The sequence below is a fragment of the Protopterus annectens genome, chromosome 6.part0 (assembly GCF_019279795.1).
Source record: "Protopterus annectens isolate FY-2018-M chromosome 6.part0, PAN1.0, whole genome shotgun sequence".
NCBI lineage: Eukaryota > Metazoa > Chordata > Ceratodontiformes > Protopteridae > Protopterus > Protopterus annectens.
Window position 1 is genome coordinate 1,891,294,177 of NC_056737.1, and position 25,135 is coordinate 1,891,319,311.

The 25,135-nt window shown below is 35.9% G+C and overlaps 1 protein-coding gene across 1 annotated transcript in view; it reads right to left on the reverse strand.

Annotated features, from left to right (window-relative positions):
- Positions 1-25,135, reverse strand: part of WNT6 (Wnt family member 6) — a 1,614,901-nt gene that overhangs the window by 310,606 nt on the left and 1,279,160 nt on the right. The gene's annotated exons all lie outside the window — the stretch shown is intronic.

Genomic DNA, 25,135 nt, shown 5'->3' on the forward strand with positions numbered 1-25,135 from the left:
GTTCAGTTTTGTTGAGATTAGTCAGAATGGAAGATGCATAGAGTAGGGTGGATAGAAGTTGGGAGAGAGCAATGGCTGATCTTGTGTTGTTGGTAAGAAATGGTTTGATACGGTAGAGTGACCCCAGTTTGGCATGTACTTTTTAATAGTTAAGTTGAGATGACTATCAAATTTTAGGTGGGAGTCTATGGTTATTCCCAATAGCTTAGCCTGTGCCACTGGAACAATTGGAGCAGCATTTGTGGAGTAGATAGTGAATTGACTGTTAGTGTTTTTGTTAGAACTGGTTATAATCATAAGCTGACTTTTCTTTGGATTGAGGATAAGTTGGGCTTTGGTAAGGTAGTTTTCAATGTCAGAGAATGCTAGTTGAGTTGTTTGCAGGAGGGTAGGAATGTTTTGTGCAGCACAGATTAAGGCAGTGTCATCTGCATACTGAATTATAGATGCATGCTGTGTGGAGGTATGGAGGTCATTTGTGAAGACTGTGAATAGTAGTGGTCCTAAGATAGAACCCTGTGGGACTCCTATAGATATGGGCAGCTGAGGAGAGAGAGAATTTTCCCATTTCACAGCTTGGTACCTGTCAGTTAAGTAGCTTTGGAACCAGCTAAGAGTGTAATTTGATAGATGATATTGGTTTAGTTTGTTTAGCAGGATTTGGTGTGAGACTGTGTCAAACGCTTTGGACATATCCAAAAAAAGAGCTGGCACTTGTAGGCCTTCATTTTTGAGATGGTTTACTGTGTCTGTGAAGCAGAGGAGGGCTGTAGTGGTACTATGGGCAGGTCTGAAACCATGCTGAGTAGGTGACAGGATGTTGCTGTCTAGGAGATAGTTTAGCATCTGGATATGGATGCATTTTTCTAGGATTTTGGCCAGGGTGAACAGTAAAGCAATGGGTCTGTAGTTATTAAGTTCAGTGGAGGTCTCGCCTTTATGTATGGGTGTAACATAGGATATTTTCCAGAGTTTGGGCACATTGTTTTCAACAATTGATCTGTTTATGAGAGTGGAGACTGGGATAGCAATAGCATCTGCTGTGAGTTTCAAGAAATAGCTGTGGAGTAGGTCGGCTGCTGTTGATGAGGTTTTTAGTTTGGAAAGCATGCTTTTAATTGAAGTGGTGGAAACTGTTTTGAGGGTAAAGCTTGTATTAGTGTTATTTGTGTTGGGGGGGATTGTGAGGAATGAACTGTCCTGTAATACTAAGGATAGAATTGAGTTCACAAAGTGGGAGTTGAATTATGTTTCGATGGGAACTTTAGTGTCAGGGGTGGTTGGTTTGGGGGTAGCCTTTTGGGTGGATTTTAGTAGCTGGTTTACATTTCTCCAAAATTTTTTTCCATGTTGTGTTGGTATTTAGTTTGTAATGTTTTGTAGTAGGATTTTTTTGTCCAGCCTAATGCATTTTTTTGCATGGTTGCGCAGTTCTTGGTACTTAGTTAGGCTTTGTGTTTCTTTGTTTTTTTGATAGTAAAGCCAGGCAGTGTCTCTGGACTTAGGATTTGTTTGGTTTCTTTACTGAGCCAGGGGTTTGTAGAGGTTCTAACCTTGATTTTGCGCAATGGAGCGACAGTGTCTAGGTGTTGTAGAAATGTTTTGTTGAAATATGCTACAGCTTGGTCAAGTGGGAGGGTTTTTAGGGTGGGTCCAGTCACAGTTACAGAGTAAAGTGTTGAGGACCTCAGGAGACAATTTTTTGTGTTTCTACTGGATATATAGTTAGTGGTTTTGCATATGCTTGTTCTACTACGTATAAAGTATATTATGTTATGGTCACTTAAGGTGTCTGGGAGATTGCCTGTGTGAGGGTACAATGTGGGGTTGTTAGTTAGAACCCAGTCAAGGATTGATTCCCTTTTAGATTTTTTATCACATCTATTTGGAATTTGGACTAGCTGCTGGTAGCCATGTAGATTTATTAGATTACATGGTGGTTCTGATATACAGGTGAACCAATCTAGGTTGAAGTCCCCCAGAATAAGGGTTTCTTGTGTGTATGTGGAAGAACACCAGGATAAGAAGTCTTCAAGGCTAGCAGGTGTATTACCAGGTGGAATATAGATCACAATTGTGGTGATGACCTTTTTAGGGTGAAGTTGAAGTTGTGAGATAAGTATGTCCCAATTATTGGGGGAAGGCTATGAGTTTGGTAATAGACGGACAGTTAGGTTGAACTTGTACAGTAAGGCAGTTCCACCCTCTTTACAAAGTGGCCTGTCTTGTCTAATGATATTGTAGCCAGTAGGGAGAACTTCTGAGTTAGCTATGTTTTTATTTAGCCAGGTTTCTGTTAAAGCAACTATGTCTGGGGAGTAGTGTGCTATTGTGGCCTGGAGTTCAGGTATTTTATTTTTGATACTTCTAATATTAATATTTAGCATTAAAGATGGTTGGTTTTGCTGCTGTTGTTGATTTGCCCAGGGATGAAGAAAGTGGGGGTGTTATGTTCTGACATTTGTGTTGGAGCAGTTTGTGTTGGACAGGATGGATTTGGGCCTGGGTTGAGGTGGATATCCCCACTTATGGTGAGCCTGGAGTTAAAATGCCAATTATAAAATTATCTCTGAAACCTCCATCTGGCTGGAATGAGGTATTCTCCCATTGTTCTATATTAATAATGCAGATAAGATCATTGCTTTGTATGTCCAAATGTTATTTTAGTAACGTTATTTCAGCTGTTCAGTTTGTTGCATCTTTGTCAGTTATTTCAAGTGATGAGGAAAGAGGGGATCTTCAGAACAGTTCACCTATCTCGTTATTCAAGCATGCTACAAGTGTTTCTCAACATCCAGAAATGAATAATTCCTTCTAGACCACACTAAAATATGGCATGGAGTGACAGATGCTACAACATTTAGCACACATAAGTAATTATGTATATAACAAATTAGTCCTGCTGCATGCACTATTTTCCAGTCCATAAAATTAACTGTTTAATCCACCACTGCTGTTCCTTTGCAATTCTTTCTTCTTTCTTAGTGCTATGTGTTTCCATTTAGTACTTGCTGTCATCTTTTGGAGAAGCCTACTTTATTTATTCAGTTAATTATTTATTTTATGTATGTCTTTTTATCTAATTGATTGCCAACCATCATTTGATGTCTGACTCAAATGGCCCATTTGTCCTTGCTGGCAAAAGTAAACATAGAAGGCCAAGATCCACACAAGCATCAAGATGTTTACACCAAATGTCTCTCCCCTAATATCCGGCCTAATTACTCGCAACACAGCAATAATATAATATAATAGCAAAAAATTTAGAAAAGGAATATAAATGGATAAATATTTTAGAGCCGATAAAATACTTGGACTTTATGGGTTAAATAGTTTAAAACCTGTTCTAAAACAAAGTCATCTGAAAAACTGATTATTTTATAATGCCATGTGATTGCATCATGTGATAGTCTGACATAAAAAACATGTATGAAAACATCTAAGTTACGCTTAAGAAAGTGATACTGTGAAAGCTGTGGAAGGCTTTATTAATTTGAGACTTTGTTAAAGTGTATACTTCTGTTTTTTTTCTTTTGTTGCACGGCAGAGCAATCACGGCATATGTGCTACTTCAAGGATCTTTGACTAAATCACCGCATAGACACTGGCACACAGTAAGCAGTACATATGTCATTCTGGTAAAGGTCTATAGCACTCTTTAAATCCTATACATTTGGGGGCTACTTGTTTCATTGTGAGATTCTCTATAAATAGCTGATGGAGGTAAGTGGTTCATTGAGTGCATGGGAGGAAACAGTGATTTGAACATTATAGGATCCAGCCACACTGTCTGATTGTGGCTTAGTCTTACCCCTTTTGAATATCACTGGGCTGAATAGTCTCTGCAGATTGTGGATCACTATAAATAGCTGCAATTATGAAACACCATTTTTAAGTTGGGGCTGGATAGAGGTAATTAGCTGTACTGTCTATAGCTCAACAGTTATCACACTTCCAAGAGATGTTGGAAAATTGGAAGACTGCTTGCTGTATTTCCACACCAAAGAATTGAATAATTTTCCAGTACTGACACTGCTGTGCACAGTGGTGGTGTGGCGGGCACATGCCCCCCCCCGTGAAAGTGTGTGCTAGTTTGAAGGCCCCATTAAATAACTCAACCTCTGAGCTTTTTCTGTAGCTCCATAAACATTAACAAAACAAAATTAAAAAAGAATGAAAGAAAGAAACCGGCCCAAACAAATTATATGCCTGAATCTGTAGCATGCACTGCTAATCTGGTCTGTTCAGTTGCTCTGTCTTGCTCCCATCTCAAACTGTCTCAGATGTATAGTATTTGAGCCAATGAGAGACAGTCTGGAATTCAAATGCAGTTACCAACAACAATGCAGGGTTTTTTGTTATTTTGTTTTTTTTTTACCAGCTGCGCCAGCTGCTTCTGCAGCCTGATAGACATGCTGCAATTCTCTTCTGCCTTCTAGAGCTATGGAGTTGGTATCAAAAGCATGGCGTTTTATTTTCTGTTGGCTGTGAGAGCATGAAAATAATGCTGCTATTATCTCTTACTTAATGTTTCCTGGAAATGAATCAGAAAGGTCTTGCTATACGAGAGTGAGAGCAGTCCTGTTATGCAGCAGAAAAGCAGCAATAGTACAATTTTATGAGAATCGATGCATTCTGTTTGAGATTCGCTGCAGTATGTATGTGTGTGCATTTGTTTGTGTGCATGGGTGTGTGTGTTTCACCCAGAACACATAATGCTTTGCATAAAACATTTTTTCCCTTATCCTCTTTCTCTTTCTTAATAAAGAACAGTCTCTGGTTAAGTGACTTGCATGCACCCACACAACAGGCTGTAATTGGTAGTTGTGTGTGTGTGTTTAAGTATATATGTATATATAGATATATATGTACATATACTCACCTGGTTCCTACATCCCAGAGTAGTTATGGAGTAAAGGAATACAAGCTATGCTCTTTGGGTATGATTATTGGTTTCCTTGTTTTGCTGACTACTGCCTGATGATGTGTTTATTATTATTTAGGTGTGAATAAACTGGACAGCATGAAGTTTGGGTTTAATATTAATATTTTAACTCTATATGCAGTTTTAGTTTAGCTAGTTTTTCAGGCGTTCAGGTATAAACTGCACTGTATTTGGGCTACAGTAGCATATCTGTCATTTAGTATGGATAAGTAAGCACAAGAGCTGTTACTGAGTTGCTTCCTGATTCAGGAATCCTGAATTGCAGAGTTTGACTTCCTCTCCCTTAGCCTTTGTTTGTCTTCTATATGACTCTGCCCATGTAATTTCACCAGGTAGTGCTTCTGGGCTGTCCTGAAAATGGAATCAGCCTGTTTGCAAATGCGTTACACAGTTTTGTCATTTGAATTCCTATGCCCTTTAAACTGCGGTGGTGGTGCTGCGGTAGCGTTGTCACCTCACAGTAAGACGTTGTCCTGTTCGATTCTCAGCTAAAGCGTCTTCTGTGTGGAGATATGCGTGAATGGGCGTACCTTCATTGAAGGTTGTGAGTCAGGGCTGGCAACTCGGCATGTAAAAATCTACTGCCAATCATTAGTGGACCGGAGTTCTGCTGTGGCGACCCCCAAACCGGGAAAAGCCGAAAGACACAGCAACAATTCCTATGCCCTTTACATAGCCACTAATTAACGCTTTACAATATGCTATTTGACTATGAATCTCAGCAAGTCTCTTGTAGTTTAAAGGGTTGCCAGCTGCTTTTTTATGACGTGTGAGTTTCAAGGAAAGAGATGTTTACATGTGCTGATACTAAACTATTTGCAATGTGAGACTGTTTTGTTTTATTTAACAAATATCTGTCAGAGTTTTTTTCTTTAAAACTTGAAATAAATATTTTAAATAGTGTGTACATAGACAGGCATGAACAATATTTTCCAGTAGTTTCAGACAGACATTCAAGTAATGGGATGTTGGTGTGGTTGGGGGTGAGGCAATATATTACCCTGCCTAGGGCCTCATTTGACAATGTGACCATGATCTGTCTCTGCCCCCCGTTAATGTTTGTTTTTTGCCCCCCCCCCCCAGTTAATGTTTGTTTTCTTTTCTGGAAAGAGCATTAAGTTTCTTTGTGCAACAGCACATTTGTCATGTTGTCCATATTTCAGCAGTGATGGTTTCCATTTGTTGTCTGTAACATGGGCATTTTGAATAAGGACACAATCTAGATGTCAGACAAGTGTGTGTGTGTGCAAAAATTCCCTAGTTATGCAGGGGTTTCTTATTTTAAGTGACCTCTTAGTGTCACAGCCAGTGAATCAAAGCTTATACTCCTGCTCTGAAACCTTAATCCTAAATCATGGAGTGAGGTTGCTTCATAGGTGCAGGGTTTGATTCTCAACTTTCAAAGGGGAATTAGCCAAGTTTAAAATGGCCCATAAAGGTAGGTAGCACAGTACTTACAAATGAACCTATCAGTTTTTAGTAAATGTGTCCCGTTTTGCCCATCTATTCCACAGTGTGCAAGATAGTGTAGTAGTCCACACTCTGACAATGTAAGGTTGACTATGGCTGTAGTTTCTTCATTTTTTTGTTTGTTGATGTTATGCATGATATTGAAGGCTATATTGCTTGATGCCTGCTGGAGTGGCTTACATTTTATTTTTTTTTTCAGTTTGGGGGTTGCCTGGCTTTCCAATCTGGGGCCTTGGACATTTGAAACTTGAGTTGCTTGTCTTGAGACTCTCTAAGACCGAGGTATATGGTAAATTAAAGAGAAATTTTAACCATGTTATGAGCTTTCTCCTCAGTTTTAGCAAATGTTCCATATGTTGCCCATTTATTTTGAGATAGAAAGTTCACTATGGTTGCTGTTTCTTTAATTCTTGTGCTTGTACCACAGATGTTTTGGTAATGTCCAGCCATATTAAACAACCTGACCTCAGCTTAAGAATTTAGGGATATGTAGTTTTAATTATTTCAGTCATTAAAACTACAAATTCTTAATTCTTCTGTTGGACTTGTTCATAGACAATTAAAATAAAACTCAGAATATTGTAACTGCATCATTCTTAACTGAATTAGAGAAATTTCATTTATTTTTTTTTTTTTAGATTTGTTTACAGGGAAAGTCCGACTGGGAACAAAGACCATTTTCAGTGAGGCCTGGGGAGAAAAGCTCCACAATAGTTTATAGCAAAGTACAATGCATAACATACTATGAATAAAAACATACAACATAGTGAATAATAATGTGCAGTAATAATATAGTTTACAAAATGCATAGGAATTTCTACAGTATGTAGCTGAAGAGATTTACAATGAGTAGCTTCCTCTTAGTCAGGCTTAAGGATAATTACAAGGAGAGGAATATTCAATCAGGATTAGTGTGTGTCAGTTAATATTATATATGTTTAATGGTGTACTGTCTGACAAAGTAGAAGAGTCAGTGCATTATTATACTTGAGTTAGGTTCCAGTAGATATAGCTACTTACATTGACAATGGACACAAAAGAAGGGGGGTTATTATGGTGGGGTTTGGGTTAGGGGAAAGGGAACAGAAATTTTAAAACATTGTTCCTGATTTAATCCCCCCATTATTTGTGGCTTTGTCCAGAATACTTGACAACAATAAGCCGAAAGGTAGGGTGCTAGCCCAAACATTCAGATGTAAATTATTTCTCTTGGTGTTATTTCTACAAACCAGAAAGTGAGTAATAGGCAGTTCATGTTCCTGCATTAACTTGGTACAGTTTTTGCCTTTATCAATGCTGTTTTTTTGAATGGGGCAGGAAAACTAACGTTTATTTGCAGTCTCAGTACTTCAACAGGTAGCATACTCACCTTTGGTTTAAATGTCTGCAGGTTCAATGCCCATACTAGGTAATATTAATTTTCCAATACTGACACTGCAATTGAGCATAAATGGGGTGATATAATCCTCAGTGTGCAATTCTTATGAAGAATCAAATAATTACTGTAATCCAACAGCTGTTAACTGACCACTCTTCTGATTTTTGTTCAAACAACGTTTAACATACATATAAACTATTTTGCTTTTCTCCAGTGTCTGCAGTGGGAATGTGTGTTTTATGTTGAATATTGGCAAAATGTGCTGCATTTGTTTTAAAATATTTTCCTTACTATGCATCAAATAACAAAATAAGTCTGCCTTTCACAGCAAATCTCACTCTACAAGCATCCTACATTCCATCAGAGCAAAACTCTTTAGCAGACCAACTGAGCAGGAACAGGCTAGACCCTCCCAAATGGAAACTAGATCTGTGAGTCTTCCAAGATTTGATCCATCTGTGGGAAGTTCCTCAAGTAGAGCTCTTTACCTCATCTCTGAACAATCAACTGGCAAAATTCTGTTCCAGGACTCCAAGCAAGAAGGCCAGGGATACAGATCCCTTTTCTTTTCATTCAACAGGAATTTTCCTTATGCCTTTCCACATGTTCCACAAATATCAAGGGTACTTTTGAAGATTCAAAAGGAATCCCTCAAGATCATTGTGGTGACTTCCTTCTAGCCTAGTCAACCATGGTTCACCCTTCTTTTGGAATTGGCTAGAGGCAATTACCATAAGCTTCCTCAAAAACAGGATCTACTCACTCAAGGACAGGGGTGTTTGATGCACCCCAACATCACTCATCTTCAGTTGACTACCTGCATGACAGGGTCTTAATTCTTTTTAGGCAACTATTTTCTAGGGACATGCAGCAGGTACTAATGGAGGCAAAAAAGCCTGTTATTAGAAAATTATTTATTAGCAACTGGATAATGTTTTCTAGCTGGTACCAACAACATAACCAGCTTCCAGTTTGAGCCTAGTTTTTCTTTGGTTTTACAATATTTGTGTGAGTTACCTTCCTATGGCCTTTCTTAGTCCTCGCTAAGAAGAGAGAGTAGGGCAAGAGATGGGATTGTTAAGAATGGACTGAGTTAGGTACAGCTGGGTTAGAAGGAGTTGATGGTGGAACTCTATTTATTGGAGGATTTTCAGAGATCGACAGTGGTTCGATCTTGCAATTTTGTTGTATGTGAGCCCCAATTTAGATAAGAGATTGGACTGCAGGTTAGTGAGGATAGGGACACCATAGAAAAGAGTGGGGAGTAGGAATGCTTGCGCAAGGGTGGGTTTCGACTTTTCTGATAGGAATTTTTTGTGCCTATGTATTAGGTGGGCTTTTTAGTGCTTTGTTAAATATGGAGGTCAAATTTGACTTGGGCATCTATACTGTCACACCAAGACATTGTGTTATTTAGAGATGTGACTGTGAAATTAGATTTTTGTGGTTCAAGTGTTTTTGGTAGAAAGAGGAAGAGTTTGATTTTCTTACGGTTTAACAGTAGCTAATTAGATGTTTGCCATTTTCAGCAGAGTGTAGAGATTGTTGACTGGAGGTCTGTAGGTTGTCTAAATTGTCGGAGCATGAGATAGTGTTAGAGTCGCCAACATATTGTATTACTATTGCAAGGGGACACGAGGTGTACAGGTAGTTAGTAAAGATGCTGAACGGAAGGGGAACAAGAATGGAGCCTTGGGGAACCCCGTGTTTTATTGTTAGAAAAATGACAGCCATTTGATAGATTAAAATCTTAGAGAGGTAGCTACTGAAACAGTTTATAGTAGACTATGAGAGATTGAGGCAGATGATTTTGGACAGCAGTAGTGGATTGGAGACACTGTAGATTATTAATAATTATACATACCAACTTCAAGATCGCACTACATTGAGGAAAACGGTAAATTTCCAAATCCTTATGGTACTGCAATCTCCATTCACAAGCTTTGGGTTTTCAGAAATTTGATCATATCATCTCACCGATATGAATTTTGAGTTTCTGCAAACTCAGTCAACTGATAGGGATCCATATCTGTATAAAAATAAATATATGCGCGCTTGTGTGTGTGTGTATGTGTATGTATATATATATATATATATATATATATATATATATATATATATATATATATAGTTCTGATGTATATGATCAAACTAATTTAACTGGTTTTGTTGTGTATGTTCAAACCAAATTAATGTCGACTTGAAAACACTGACAAAAAAGCTCAAACATACACAATACCAAAACAAAAAATATCAAATAAAATAACATTGAGAAAGGAAAACTATTTCTTCTTCCAATATTAACACTAAACCCCCATAACACTAGTCTCAAATTTGAAAAACGACACAACCAGGATCCAAAATAGAAAAATTCAATAAAATCTCTCTAGCGCCTCGGCTTGGAGCCTTCAAAGGAGAATAAAAGTGTTCAAAAACACTCAAGCATATATAGCACAGCCAATTAAACATTAATTACATAATTACCCTAAATTAAGCTAAAAAGACTTTCCAATTACATTCCACATTGATACATATTGGACTTAAAGACCCATACTTCAAAATAAAAACTGTCTGTTTGTCCAAAAGTTTTTTCTTTACATCCAAATTACATTCTTTCTCATAAACATGTTCCAATATGGTACACTGCAGACCTTCTGGATTTTTATTATGGTATTTCTCAAAGCGCATTTCAAGAGGGCTCTCAGGTTTAGCATTTTTAATATCCCTGAAATGTTCTTGAACTGTAAGTTTAAAGGCCCGCTTGCTTTCACCCACATAGAACATATTACACGGGCACCTTATAGCATAAATTACCCCTTCTGTATTACATGAAAACTTACAATTTACTTTAAAGGGAATTCCATTAATATATTTAAACGTAATGCATACATATTTACATATAATACATCTCCCACATGAGAATGTACCTACTACATTTACCATTGGACTAATGCTACAACTAGGAGTAGACAAATGAGCATGTACTAAAATATCTTTAATGCTTTTCCCTTTATGATATGAGAACATAGGAGTTTTACATATTCTCTCAGAAAGTTCTTTAAAGTTTAAAAGAAAATTCCAATAATGTTTAACTATACCTTTTACCTCATTAGATAGAATATCCTAGCTAGTAACTACATAATTCTTTTCTTAAATTAGATACTGTATTATTATTTTTTATACTAGTAGGTTGCCAAATTTGTGACCTACCTGTCTTCCTATTAGGACTCCCTTTAACCTTGTTCAACAAGGCATATACATGTTGTTTACAATAGCCCCTTCTAACAAATAATTCAGCTGTTATATTGAGCTCCTGTATTAGATCTGGGCCATTATTACAAAGCCACTGAACCCAAAGGAATTGCCCATAGGGTAAAGATTTTATAAGATGGGGTGGATGGCAACTGTCTGCCACCAGAAAATGCATACCCTCCTCAAATTTCCTATGTATTTTACTTTTCACTCTTCCATTTGTTTCCCCAGTTAAAGAGATGCCCAGAAATGTTACTGATTTACCTATTTGTACGCCATCAAATTTTAAACAAAATGGATTCTTCTGAAGTTCACATGTAACCCAGTATTACAGGTACATAGATGATTTAATCTTCATTTGTAAAGGGGGCCAAGACAAATTTGCTGGCTTTATTGATGAACAGTAAATCAGTAACATTTCTGGACATCTGTTTAACTGGGGAAACAAATGGAAGAGTTAAAAGTAAAATACATTGAAAATTTGAGGAGAGTATGCATTTTCTGGAGGCAGACAGTTGCCATCCACCCCATCTTATAAAATCTTTACCCTATGGGGAATTCCTTCGGTTCAGCATTTTTTTGTAATAATGGCCCAGATCTAATACAGAAGCTCAACATAACAGCTGAATTATTTGTTAGAAGGGGCTATTGTAAGCAAAATGTATATGCCTTGTTGAACAAGGTTAAAGGGAGCCCTAATAGGAAGATAGGTAGGTCACAAATTTTGGCAACCTACTAGTATAAAATATAATAATACAGTATCTAATTTAAGAAATAATTATGTAGTTACTAGCTAGGATATTCTGTCTAATGAGGTAAAAGGTATAGTCAAACATTATTGGAATTTTCTTATAAAGTTTAAAGAACTTTCTGAGAGAATATGTAAAACTCCTATGTTCTCATATCGTAAAGGGAAAAGCATTAAAGATATTTTAGTACATGCTCCTTTGTCTACTCCTAGCTGTAGTATTAGAGTCCAATGGTAAATGTAGTAGGTACATTCCCATGTGGGAGATGTATTATATGTAAATATGTATGCAATACGTTTAAATATATTAATGGAATTCCCTTTAAAGTAAATTGTACGTTTTCATGTAACACAGAAGGGGTAATTTATGCTATAAGATGCCCGTGTAATATGTTCTATGTGGGTGAAAGCAATCGGGCCTTTGAACTTAGAGTTCAAGAACATGTCAGGGATATTAAAAATGCTAAACCTGAGAGCCCTCTTGCAATGCACTTTGAGAAATACCATAATAAAAATCCAGAAGGTCTGCAGTGTACCATATTGGAACATGTTTATGAGAAAGGATGTAATTTGGATGTAAAGAAAAAACTTTGTACAAAGAAACTGTTTTTATTTTGAAGTATGGGACTTTAAGTCCAATAGTTATTAATGTGGAATGTAATTGGAAAGTCTTTTTAAATTAATTTAGGGTAATTATGTAATTAATGTTTAATTGGCTGTGCTATATATGCTTGAGTGTTTTTGTACACTTTTATTCTCCTTTGAAGGCTCCAAGCCCTGGCACTAGAGAGATTTTATTACATTTTTCTATTTTGGATCCTGGTTGAGTCGTTTCTCCAGTTTGGCCAGAAGTGCTGGGTTTGTTCGTTTGTTGTTGTAGTTTACTAGTCTCAAATTTTCCTGAATAGTGACAGCATTACTATAAAGTTTTTCTGAAGATAAGATGTAGGGTAAGGGTTGAGGGAAGGGTAGTGTTAAGACAGGGTTAGCAACCATTACTAAAGAGAGCAGAGGGGATAAGTGAGGATACACTAGCCCAATGGGGAGCCTTTAAGGAATTGTATAAAGTAGGGTAGCACTGTATAAACATTAGAGGATTAAGGCTAGACACCTTGGAAAGTAATATTAAGATGATGGAGAATGACTGGAAGAAGGAAGGTATGACTAATAAAGCACTTTCTCGGAAGATTGCAGCATTAAATAAGGAGTATAGGGCTGTGATATTTCAACATGTAGCAGATAAGTGGGACAGCTATAAGTTGTTTCAATGGGCTGCTGGGTTAAAGTCACTCAAGCTGTTATCTAGGAAATGGAGGGAAATTAGTGATTGTAGGGAATTAGAGATCTTAGTCCTTTAAAATGCAGACTCTAGTCTGAGCAGTAGCCTTGAGGAAAACAACCATATTCTGGGAGAGGAATTCCAATCTATCTCTAAGTGTGTTGACTTACTTGCCTTCCATTTTAGAGGAATTCTACAAGGGGGCAGAAATTGGGAGGATGCCGCAGACTTACCTTAACATGCCGTAGAAGCCTCTCTCATTGGCTGAGATATACATGGGCATAGAGAAGTTATAAGGTGGGAGGGTACGAGGTCTGGATTGGCTGACACGTGTTTTTTTAAAGGTCTTTAAACAACAGCTAGCCAGCCAATTATTAGAGCTGTACAACCAAGTGGGCTGTCTAAGGCAGTTTTCAACTGATTCCACCATAGCAAAGGCCATCATGCTGGCAAAATTGAGCTGGGACAAAACTTTAGTGGTGATTTTTAGACCAATTTCACTGCAAAAAATAGAATTAAAGATTTTGCAAAATGCTTGTCAACAGATTAGACAAGGTAATCCCCAACATAGTGGGTCCAACCCATTTGGGATTTATTACAGGGAGAATAATTGGGGGTGTGGCAGATGCATTAAAGCTCTGACCACGTGTCAGAAGTCTGATCTAGCACAGTCACTACTACTAGATTTTTATAAGGCTTTTAACAACATCAACTAGGAATTAATCTGGTGTTTAATGGTCAAACTGGGATTCCTGTGAAAATTCATTAAGTGGTGCATGTCCTTACAGGTTAACCCATCAGTTTGTGTATATTTATATCTATATATATATATATATATATATATATATATATATATATATATACATATATATATATATATATATATATATATATATATATATATATATATATATATATATATATATATATATTTTTTTTATTAATCTAATGGCCTACCTTTGTAGTGTGTTCAGTTCCACTGCAGAACCAGGCATGCCTGTCCTCTTTCTGATCTATTTTTCATGCTGCTGACCATTACAGTAGACCACCAACTTCTCTGACACCTTTGTCATTATGGAATTAACATGAGGGGTTTTACCACCCATTTTCCCTTATGTAGTGCAGATGACTGCATCTGGCTAAATAACCCATTAGAACAAGTAAAAAATATTATCTCCTCCTTACACATGGTACCAGAATTCATGGGTCTTCATATTAATATGTAGAAACCTCTTGTATTTCCCATGAGCAAAAATGCTCTCTTAAAGGCTTCTATATAGATCTGTACTGGAAATAATCACCCAATGTGCCTATACATCTGACACTGGACCAGATCAATCTGGTTGAAATGAACATCAAACCCCTCATTCAGACTCCACAAGACAAGTTAGCTATTATAAAGGGTCTAAAATCTGCCTTTCTTGAGCAGAACCCAGGTACTAAATATTACTATTTTACAATGAACACTGCATATTCTGTGGCATATTCCCTTGGTTACCTTTAGAAAAACTGCTTCAGATATGCCAAAGATTGACCTGGGGTCTAAGTTTAGGACAGCAAACACCTAGGAAATGGAGAAGGAAATTGTATATTCCATATAATACAGGGATTTTGGCCTCCCTCATACATTTGAATATGGGGTGGCCTCCTACTGCAGGACCAGATTGACCAAACACATTAGGGTGCTTACTGAGCTATGTGTAAAAGGACTACTGCACAGTTGCCTCACAGGTACCCTCTATTTCATAAAGTATTGGATCTGGGAGGCCTAAATTTATGAATTGAGTGCTGTGGGTGGGACAAGAAACAGGCACATAGAGGAATATAAATATGACCCTGTGGACTAATGGGACAATCAGACCATGACCCTCCCCTTTATGGTGGCCCAAATGAATAAGGGCAAATAATTTACATGTAAGAGACATTTATGATACGGAAAACCAACAGTTAGCCCCATTCACAGAACTGTTGCGACATTTCCCAAAAGCTATCCTTTTTTTCAATTCAGGGATATTCTCAGGGTCCTGATGACTGGAAATGAGGCACAGACCTAATGGGATGGGAACCTTAATGACTAAATAATTACATCAAATTTAGGGATGGGTGAGACATTAAGATTTAGATCTTTGTATGCAAGCGTACTAGCTTCTCCTGACAATATGATGGCAACAGTAAAACAGAAGAGAACAGGCATTGTGGAAAATAAAACAAAAATGAATGGGAGGAGTATACCTCAGGATTAATCAAAGGGCTACAGACTCCTATTTATAGTTTACTTTAAACAAACTGTTACACCAATGGCATCTAATGCCAATACAATTATGCCAGAGAGAAGTAGGACAAGTAATAAAGACAGCTGGCATTGTCATGATGAGGATGCAGACTATGTTCATCTAATTTGGGCCTGCTCAAGGGGTAGGCCTCCATGACAGGAGCTAAAGGACTCCACTCGGGAAATGACTGAAATGAGCTTACCTTCTTATAGCAATACTAAATTTTGATTAGTAGGTATTTGGAAGGAACACTCCTGTATTTCACTAAATGAAAAGGTGTGGATTAGGAATGTAATTTTAACAATCATCGCTGTTACTTTTCAAGGCTGGAGGACTATTCAATAGCCCATAAAGTTTAAATGCATACAATGAGTTATGAGTCACAGTTATGGAAAAGTGCAAAACTGAATATGGATGAATGGAACCATTTTAAGTGTTAGTTTTTATACTTGTTATAACACAATTTTTGGATATGCAGCTGTTAAAAGATTTGATGTTCAAAAAAAAGAAAAGAAATTATTTGCAAAGTAATTTCCACTTGAGTGTATACCTAACCTAATTCATAAATCTTCAAGTGCACTGATGTCTGCAACTATTAAGCAGCTGCAGTTTCTTATATGAGGTACCATAAAACAATAGACAATTAACAGCCAACAAGCATTGCATCTTTTAATGACTACACTGTCAGCATTTTCCTCTCCCACATATAATTTATTTGGTGTTTCCTTTCCAAGGGAAAGGATTTCGGCAGTCCGTGCTTTTGGATTACTGCAGTTTTGAACAACTGGGAATGGCTAAGTGATATTCAATTAACTGTAATTTCAATGGGTCGAAGTAGACCCATATATATATATATATATATATATATATATATATATATATATACTTATGTCTCTCGCTCTCTCTCTCTCTCTCTATATATATATATATATATATATATATATATATATTTATAAAATCATCTCTCTCTCTCTCTCTCTATGTGTGTGTGTATATATATATATATGTATATATATATATATATATATATACACACACATTATATATATATATATATATAGATATATATATATATATATATATATATATACACACATACATACATACATATATTATGTGTGTACTGTAAAAGCCACTTATTTTGGGGTGTCTCAACCTAAGATATGTCAGATGTGATGTGCAACTAATATTGTAAACAGTATTGTGATATCTGTTTAAATTATTTGTGAATAATATAAATATCGCTGTACAGAAAACGTGTTGTTCTTTAAAAAAATGCAGGTATGTTTCTTTATTTGGTGCAGACGGATCCAGTAACAAGCAATTACCTGATTAGTTTAATGTATAAAATGGAATACAACAGGGCAGGAAATCAGAGAAGCTGGTGTTTTATTGCAGGTGGGGGGTTGTGACTGAAAAGAAGTTCTAGGAGGATTGACATTGAAGAAAAGAAGACAACTTGAAGGGGCCTTCGAAAATTTGGAGATATTAGCTGAATAATCCATCCAGGAGGAAGTTGCATGAATTTAGTTTTGGACCAAAGATAAACTTGTATGAGAAACTGAAGAGTTGTTGCACTATTTTGTTTCATGTCCTGAAGAAAAGTTTACACACACAAACACACACACACACACACATACACACACTCACACACACTCACACACACTCACACACACACATACACACACACACACACACACACACACACACACACACACACACACACACACACACACACACACACAACAAAAATAATGCATACATTATACATTTTTAATTCGACAAGAGAGAGAGGACTGGCTTTTACAGTGCAGATGTATTGAAGTCAAATATGCTTCAGCGAGTTAATTTTCTGCTGAACTAATTTTCTAACAGTGTGTTGAAGGGAGTTTTGTCATTTAACAAAATATAATTCCAGGACTCATTTTTTTGTCAGTCTCAAATTGTTGAATACTCATTTCCTGGAATCCATTTTCACAATACAAAGGTGCACCAAAATCAGTTTTAACACCCTTGTTACTTACCACCATGGTTTTATAACTGTAGAGGCAGCATTTATATGCATGTAGATACCTCAGCAAAATCATATTTAAAAGCTTATGTCATACATGGTATCACCAGGTGCATTTTCAACAAGTTTGACTCACTCAGTTAGACTTTTGTAGATTATAACACTAACTACTTGCAGTGAGTTAACGGTTATACAGCACTTGTTACTTCAGTTTCTCTATCCCTGCTGTCATATTTTTCCTGTCCATCACCCCTGCAGTCATGCAATTAATATTCTTTGTTGACAAATACTTGCTTTTCAGTTCCCAAACCCATTTTGCACTATACTGGTATATACTGCTTTACCTGCCACTTACCCATGCCGTTTTTGTCTTAGCCGATCCATCATTTTTCTCATCATTATCTGATATGACTTCTATTTTTTTCAGTAGAAGTGATATTTCATTGCACCTTTTCAGTTCCTCCCTTTGATATGTTTTTGTTCATGCTAACAGTACATTTACACTGGCAACTTATTGTCCAGCTTTCCATAAAAGCAGATTCAGAATATTGCATGCCAGTTAAAATCTGCATTTCTCTGAGTGAATCATCCATTCCTAGTAAAAGTACATTTGACTTATTTGACTGCTGCCTGGGCCCAAAGGCATCGAGCACCCTAGTTTATCTCATGCCTTAGATCAGAAGTACCTCTGAAGATCTTACTAATAATGTTTATTAGTTAGGGCCCCTACCTAATGCAATAATCACTTCCTGTACTACCCTAAGACCTTTCTTAACAACTATGTTCTAAGGAACTGCAATACTTTTATATAATTTAATTGTTCACTGAAAGTTTTTTAGCAATATACTTATGTAAATATAATGCTATATGTAAATGTTGCACTTTATAAATGCTGTTCTTTTAGATTTTTTTCTCTGAAATTGTTATATCAATATACATTATGTACATGCAAATGTTGTCCCATCAACATGTAAATGTTTCACTATGTAAGTGTTGGTTTATGGAACTTTTCTCCCCGCACCGCTGCTGGAAGTGGATAATCTAAACTCAGTCAGACCTTCTCAGTAAACAAATGTCAATTAATAAATAAATAAATAAAACTGTCAATATAATATAATTATATAAATAATAGTAACATGTTTCTAAATAAGTGCCTAATGCATTTTGATATTTATATGTTCCTTTATGTGAGTTTAATTAAAACAGATAATTTGATCAGAATTCACATTGCATTATTTGTATGCCGCCTAACAATTATTTTTTTGATTGTCTTAGTAGTTGTAAGTTGTATTTATTATAAGGCGCAGCACTTTATTGCTTGTATACCTTGCATTTGTTTTGCTCACATTAATTTGTTGCTAAGTGGACAATGCTTTCCTCACCCCAAAACAATATAGCTTGGCTCATGTTTTCTATAGATCTACTGCTAATCCCTATCAGCTATTTTTCAAGCCTGGTACCTTATATCACAGTTCTGAACTTGTCACAGTGGCATGAATCAAGTACCACTTCATCACATCAACTTTCCAAAGACTATGCTAATCAAGACATCTTTTTACCAAGAAAATCAATTTTCCTTGTCTATAATCCTATATATTCTTCTGTACACTACTGGAAAAAGTGTATTAATATATAAAAGCCAAGAGCATTTACACAAACATTATGAAATTTTACAGACAATATTTTTATACATGATTGTTACATTAAGCCAAAAGAGTTTGCATAGAATACATCAAAGAAAACATAAGAATGCATACAATGAACTGTGATATACACATGCACAAATATATATATATATATATATATATATATATATATATATATATATATATATATATCTATATATATATATATATATATATATATATATATATATATATATATATATATAACGTATGTATGTATGTGTGTGTGTGTGTGTGTGTGTGTGCATGTGTAGGCATAATTTACAGCATCTTAATCAAGCTTGTGCTTCTGATTTGCAACTAAATCTCATAGCAGTCTCATCAACAAGACCATCCATCCATCCACAGACTTTATTGGGCAATTAGGGAATTGTATCACATTCCCAAGCCTTTCTTCTGTATCTCTCGCACACATACATACACACACTCACTAAACAAAAACCTAAAGACAAGTTAGTTCCCAATACACCTACCACATACTTTGCAACACTGGAGGAAACTAGAGTACCTGTAGAAATTGCAAACAAACACGGGGAGGACACTCAAGTCCTCTGAAAAGCAACTTAGCAATGTATCAAAACAGTATACCTCTTGCTATGAGTTGGCAATGCTTTTTACTGCAATACTGTGCTAAGCAAAGACTCAAAAGGCTTCAGATTTTTCCAAACAAATGTTTATTTAAAAATGTTCATCTCTAATGGCTCATATTGAAAAAAGTGTTCATGCTTTTTAACATATCATAAGAAGCAGGAGCAGGTTACATAATTAATACATATCATTCTATGCATTTAGGCAGAACGCATTATTTTATAAAACAACAGATCCTTGATTTATTCTATCTGAAATGTAATGGGATCAAAGGTTCTTGGCTTAGTTATCTGTAATACCTAATAGTTTGTTGTTCAGTAGTACTTTTGTAAAAGTAACATTTGATTTTACAATAGGCAGCATAAGTGACTTGTTAGGACTGCTTCCATTCTTTTGTGGTTTTCACATCAATGTACTTCGTGATGTAATTTACTTGTGCCTGCCTATATATATATGTATAACTATTCCTGACTAGCAGTGGTGCATTGTTATGTGGAATTCTCCACACTGACTACTTCACAATTCATTCTCTCTGTACTACAAAGGATTGTTAAGTATTGACTTCAGTTATTGTGGTCAATATTTCACCAGATGTCTCCTTGAAAATGAAGGCGTTTCTTAGCACTGATGGCCTCTCTTGACAGCAAAATTAAAAAAAAAAAAAAAATGTGTAATTAGCATTTTAGCTTTCTGAGGTATTGCATGCTTTTTCTATTTACATCAGTGACAGATGGAGCATCCTAATTCCTGAATTATGTATGATTCATTGATCATGATGTATGATATATGACGATGATGATGTTTATGTACAATTGTTATGATTGCTGTTGTTTTCATATGGGTGACCTTGATCCTTTAAGAAACATAATTTATCTAAGGGGAGCAAGACCCCCCCACACATACATGCACATTCGTAATTGAGCTGAGTGTACAGCACACAAATGGTAGACTCCTAAGGTGTAATGTATACGGTTAAGATTCTAATGTGACCTTCATTCATGTTACTCTGTAGATTGCTTTAATGAAGCCGGTTCTTGAAACCTTGTTTAATTCATATGATAACAAAAATCCAGCTTATATGCCTGGTTAATTAACCGGGCAAGGTGCTTAACTCACATTGGCAGGTATTTTGAAACAGTTAATTAGGTCATGACCTCCAGCTCTTCAGACTTACCTCAGCAGTGAGCCAAGTCATGTGCTATATCTGCCAGAACATCCATCTTGAAGTTGCTTCAGAGACATGGCTGACTTCCATTAACCTAACATACCCTCAAAGGAAACTGGTAATCTCAAACAAAACCTGTGACATGCCAGCTACACAACACAGAGTAACAAAGCTAGCTCCCAATCCTCTAACCAAATAGTTCAATTTTAAAAAAGATGCATCTTGTTTATTATTTTGCTCTTTCACTTTCCTTTTTGAATATATTGGTCTTGCATTTTTGTTGTTCATTATCTACATCATAATTATACTTTCTGGCTCCAGATATTATTTTTTTCCACAGAATTGTGCATCTTTTTATCAGTAAGAAAATAAATGTTATTGGCCATCTTTCATTGTATGACTGCATTAGATTACGCATGTCACTCTCAAATATTGCGAAAAAAATACAATGTATCTTTTAAACTGGACAAAGTGGGCAGCAAAATAAATTACATAATTAAATTAACTCAAATTTTGATAAATAAGACTTGATGAAGATTAGGGTTGTGGTATGTAAATATATATCCCTCAGTTCTTATTCAACTCTTTTAATTTATTCACAAATTGCACACAAAGGAAGTGCTTAACTAACAGACATTTATTGGATTTACAATTATACAACCCGTAATGTTTTCTCTGTTCACTTAGGTACAACACTATTAAATAAGGATAGTAAATTCATAGGCCATCTGACAGCAAAGTGACTTATGAAAACAACAGTTATAAAACCTTTGATGCCATATCAAATGATTAAGGTTCTCACTCAGACAACTCAGTTTGGTGTAAAAAAAATGAAAAAAGCCCTGAAGAAAAATAAGTTATTATTTATATTTACTATAAGTGTAATATTTCAGCACACACCTGTAAGACAGCTTCCAAAGTGCTTCTTCTGCTATGTAGATCACAGCTGCAATCGCATGTAACCTGAGCTTTCCACTTTAAAATGAAGTTGATATCTGCATCACAAAAAAAGTGACACAGCAATATAAACACAATTGACAGATGTGTACTTACTTTCCTTCTGCCGTTAAGGTTATAACATCTGTGAAGATTTTTTTATTACTATTATTATTATTGCTAATGGTAGGGGAATAATCAGATTTTCAAAGACAATGACAGCCATAGTATGTAGAATTAGGGAAGGATATTAAGTAGATCACTAACTGAGGTAACATTTTGGGGCAAGGTTTACAGCTCGGTTAGATATATAAGTATTTCTTTTGAATTAGACAGGATGAGAAAATTATTTCTAAAGCATTGATGTATAGTTATTACATCTTACAATAGGACAGTGTATCAAAGGAATGAAACAAAGGAACCTGCTCTCCTCTTAAAAGAACTTGAATGTATAGCTCCTTCACAACTGATTACTGGTCTGTTTGACTGTCTCACTTTCTTTCATAGGCTTCCACAACTGTAGCAGTTGTGTACAGTGACCAAGCATACATGATAAGAAGAGACCCACTTAGTATTCAAAATATTTCACAATAACAAAACCATAGTCTACAAAGGGCATTATTTGTAACCATTAGGCCATAATTACAATGTTTCAAAGTTAAGCAGAAAAATAGCTGTATAGAAATCATCTTCTATTTTCAAGCCTGCCCTGTATAAAGTATTTACCTTTTCAACAATGGCACATGCTAGTCTGGCATTCATCTTTTTGACTTATGCGTAGCGTAACTTCCTGTTTTGGAATCACCTGACATCTAAATTTGCCCTGTCTCTCCTGAAACACAGCAGCAGCTGTAGATGTCTTACTGCCTTTATCAATGCATTTGACTCATTCATAGCTCATCTACGTTTTATCCTGACCTTTGTGCATTTGTTTGTTCTACATGATAATTAAAATTCTGTTAATAGTCTCAGGCTTCAGATAGTCATTTCTCGGGGAACATATATGTGTGCGCGTGCGCATGCATGTGTGTTTGTGTGTGTGTGTGTGTGTGTGTGTGTGTGTGTGTGTGTGTGTATGTGTGTATGTATATATATATATATATATATATATATATATATATATATATATATATATATATATATATACACACACACACACACACACACACACACACACACACACACACACACACACACACACACACACACACACACACATATTATAGAAAGGAAAAAAACATCAAACAATACAAGTAAAACAAAAATATAATAACAAGCAGTAAAATGGCTGTATTTCGTAGAATGAATGGTATATCCCAATGCTAGTTACAAAGTGATTTGACAGACTGGATTTTTAGAGAGGTACGTCAAAATATTAAAACAGAAAAAAAGTCTGGGAAAACCTACTGCTTATGATTTAACTGTAGGAAGGGGGCAGCTTTCCTTATTTTGAATTCTAAAGATTTGCTGACTTGAATTCTATTTACGCCCTGACATGAAACGCTTGACAAAGGGGAACTGGACCCAACAAGTGTCACTAAGTCTATGAAGGATGTATGAAGAGGGACAAGAATCTCACACATCTTGCAAGTAAGTTTATTTATTTGCAATATGAAGTGTTCAACTTTTGAGCAGGACTGTTTTTCATTCTGTTGAGGAAGACCATTGTTAGACTAGGCTGAACTATGTATGCTGCAGGAGACAGAGACTGATAACAACATATTTATCATACCCACCCCTTTTTGGACTAGCCAAATTAGAAGAACACCACCACTTAACGATGACGGAGTAGTATATAGAACAATCCACTAAAATCCCTTTTATGCAAAATATCAGCAAACCTAATATACAAACAGATTAGACAGTACATTGATAAAATGACTTACTGGCAAATAATCAGCATGACTGTAGATTTGGTTACAGCAATTTACTTAGCACCAAATCAAATATACAATAATGTGCAAAATGGACAAATAGCCGGAGCAGTTTCCACACACCTAATGATCATACCTCTCGACTGTCTCATTTTTTTTTTCAAAAAAACACTAATTTTGGGACTTAAATGATAGGCTGCCAAAAAATTGAGTGGCACTTTTAAATTCTGATTTTACATGTATGTGAAATTGAGGGTCAAGTTATTCCAATGATTCAGTCAATCGAGGCAAGAAACAAAACTTTGCAAGATGTTCACATCTACAGAGAGAGAAAGGCACTGCATGATACACAGCAGACAAGTGTGAAGCATGATAATTGTTGACGAATGTCCATAACTGTATCGGATGTGGATATCTTATTGGTACCGTAATGGTTTTATCTGCAAACAGTATGTTTGCTGTTATAAAAGGTACAGCTAGAAATATGTACATTATGCTTGCATGCATACCTCTCAACTTCTTTGCTCAGGGTAAGCTTTTAAAACAGAATAGGACAACAGGTTTGGACTGAAGTATGAAACTACAACACAAAAGAGTTCCTGAGAACTAAGTGCCTTTCAAGAAACACAAAGTCCAAAAAACAGCTAAGAAAGGCACAAACACAACTGGAGTGGAACAGTTTATTAAAAGTAAGTGCTTTCACATCCAAATTGACGCTTTCTCAGACTCTAGTAGAACACAGTAAAATAACTATTTAAACATAAAAAAACAATTTCAAAGCATCCAGTAACACAACAGAAGTCATTAAGATTCAATCAAATATGCAAAGGAAATGCTCAAAGTTAAACATTCCCTTAAAAATCCTTATAAAACATGTATCAACACATGACATTAGAATATATAGTGTATAAAAATATCAGATAAACCATATATAGAAAAATATATATGCATCCTAACTAAAACAGAATAAATATGTCCCTGCAAATTACTTTTTCAATAGTCTCTCCACTAAAATCGATTTTTGTCCCTGTTCCCTTCAATAAACACATCACACCGAATGACGTTTGATGACCTTTATTAAACTTCCATAACATAGCTTTGATCACCATATTTATTAATTACAACTGGACATAGTATAGTTGCTTTTAATCACAGCATAAACATCCTTGTAATGTTAATCAGGACAGCGTACCTACTCATCCTGCTCCAGTAAGCAGCGTCCATACCGCTGCTCGCTTACATTTCTTATGAAGCAGCATCCAAGACTCAGTTCATATCCCATTTATTGAATTACCCATCCATCCCAATAATTTAGGACAGCATGACCTTACTCATCCTGACCCATTAAGCAGTGTCCATACCTTTAATTGCTTAATTTACTTATGAAGCAGTGTCCCCATCTCACTTCATACACATTTTATTGATTTACCTTCCAACCAAATAGGCACCGTCCTTACCTCTGGTTGCTTATCTATTTAGCAAGCATCCTCCAGCTGCTCACTTTCCTTTCCCCAAATCCTTGAAATGAACA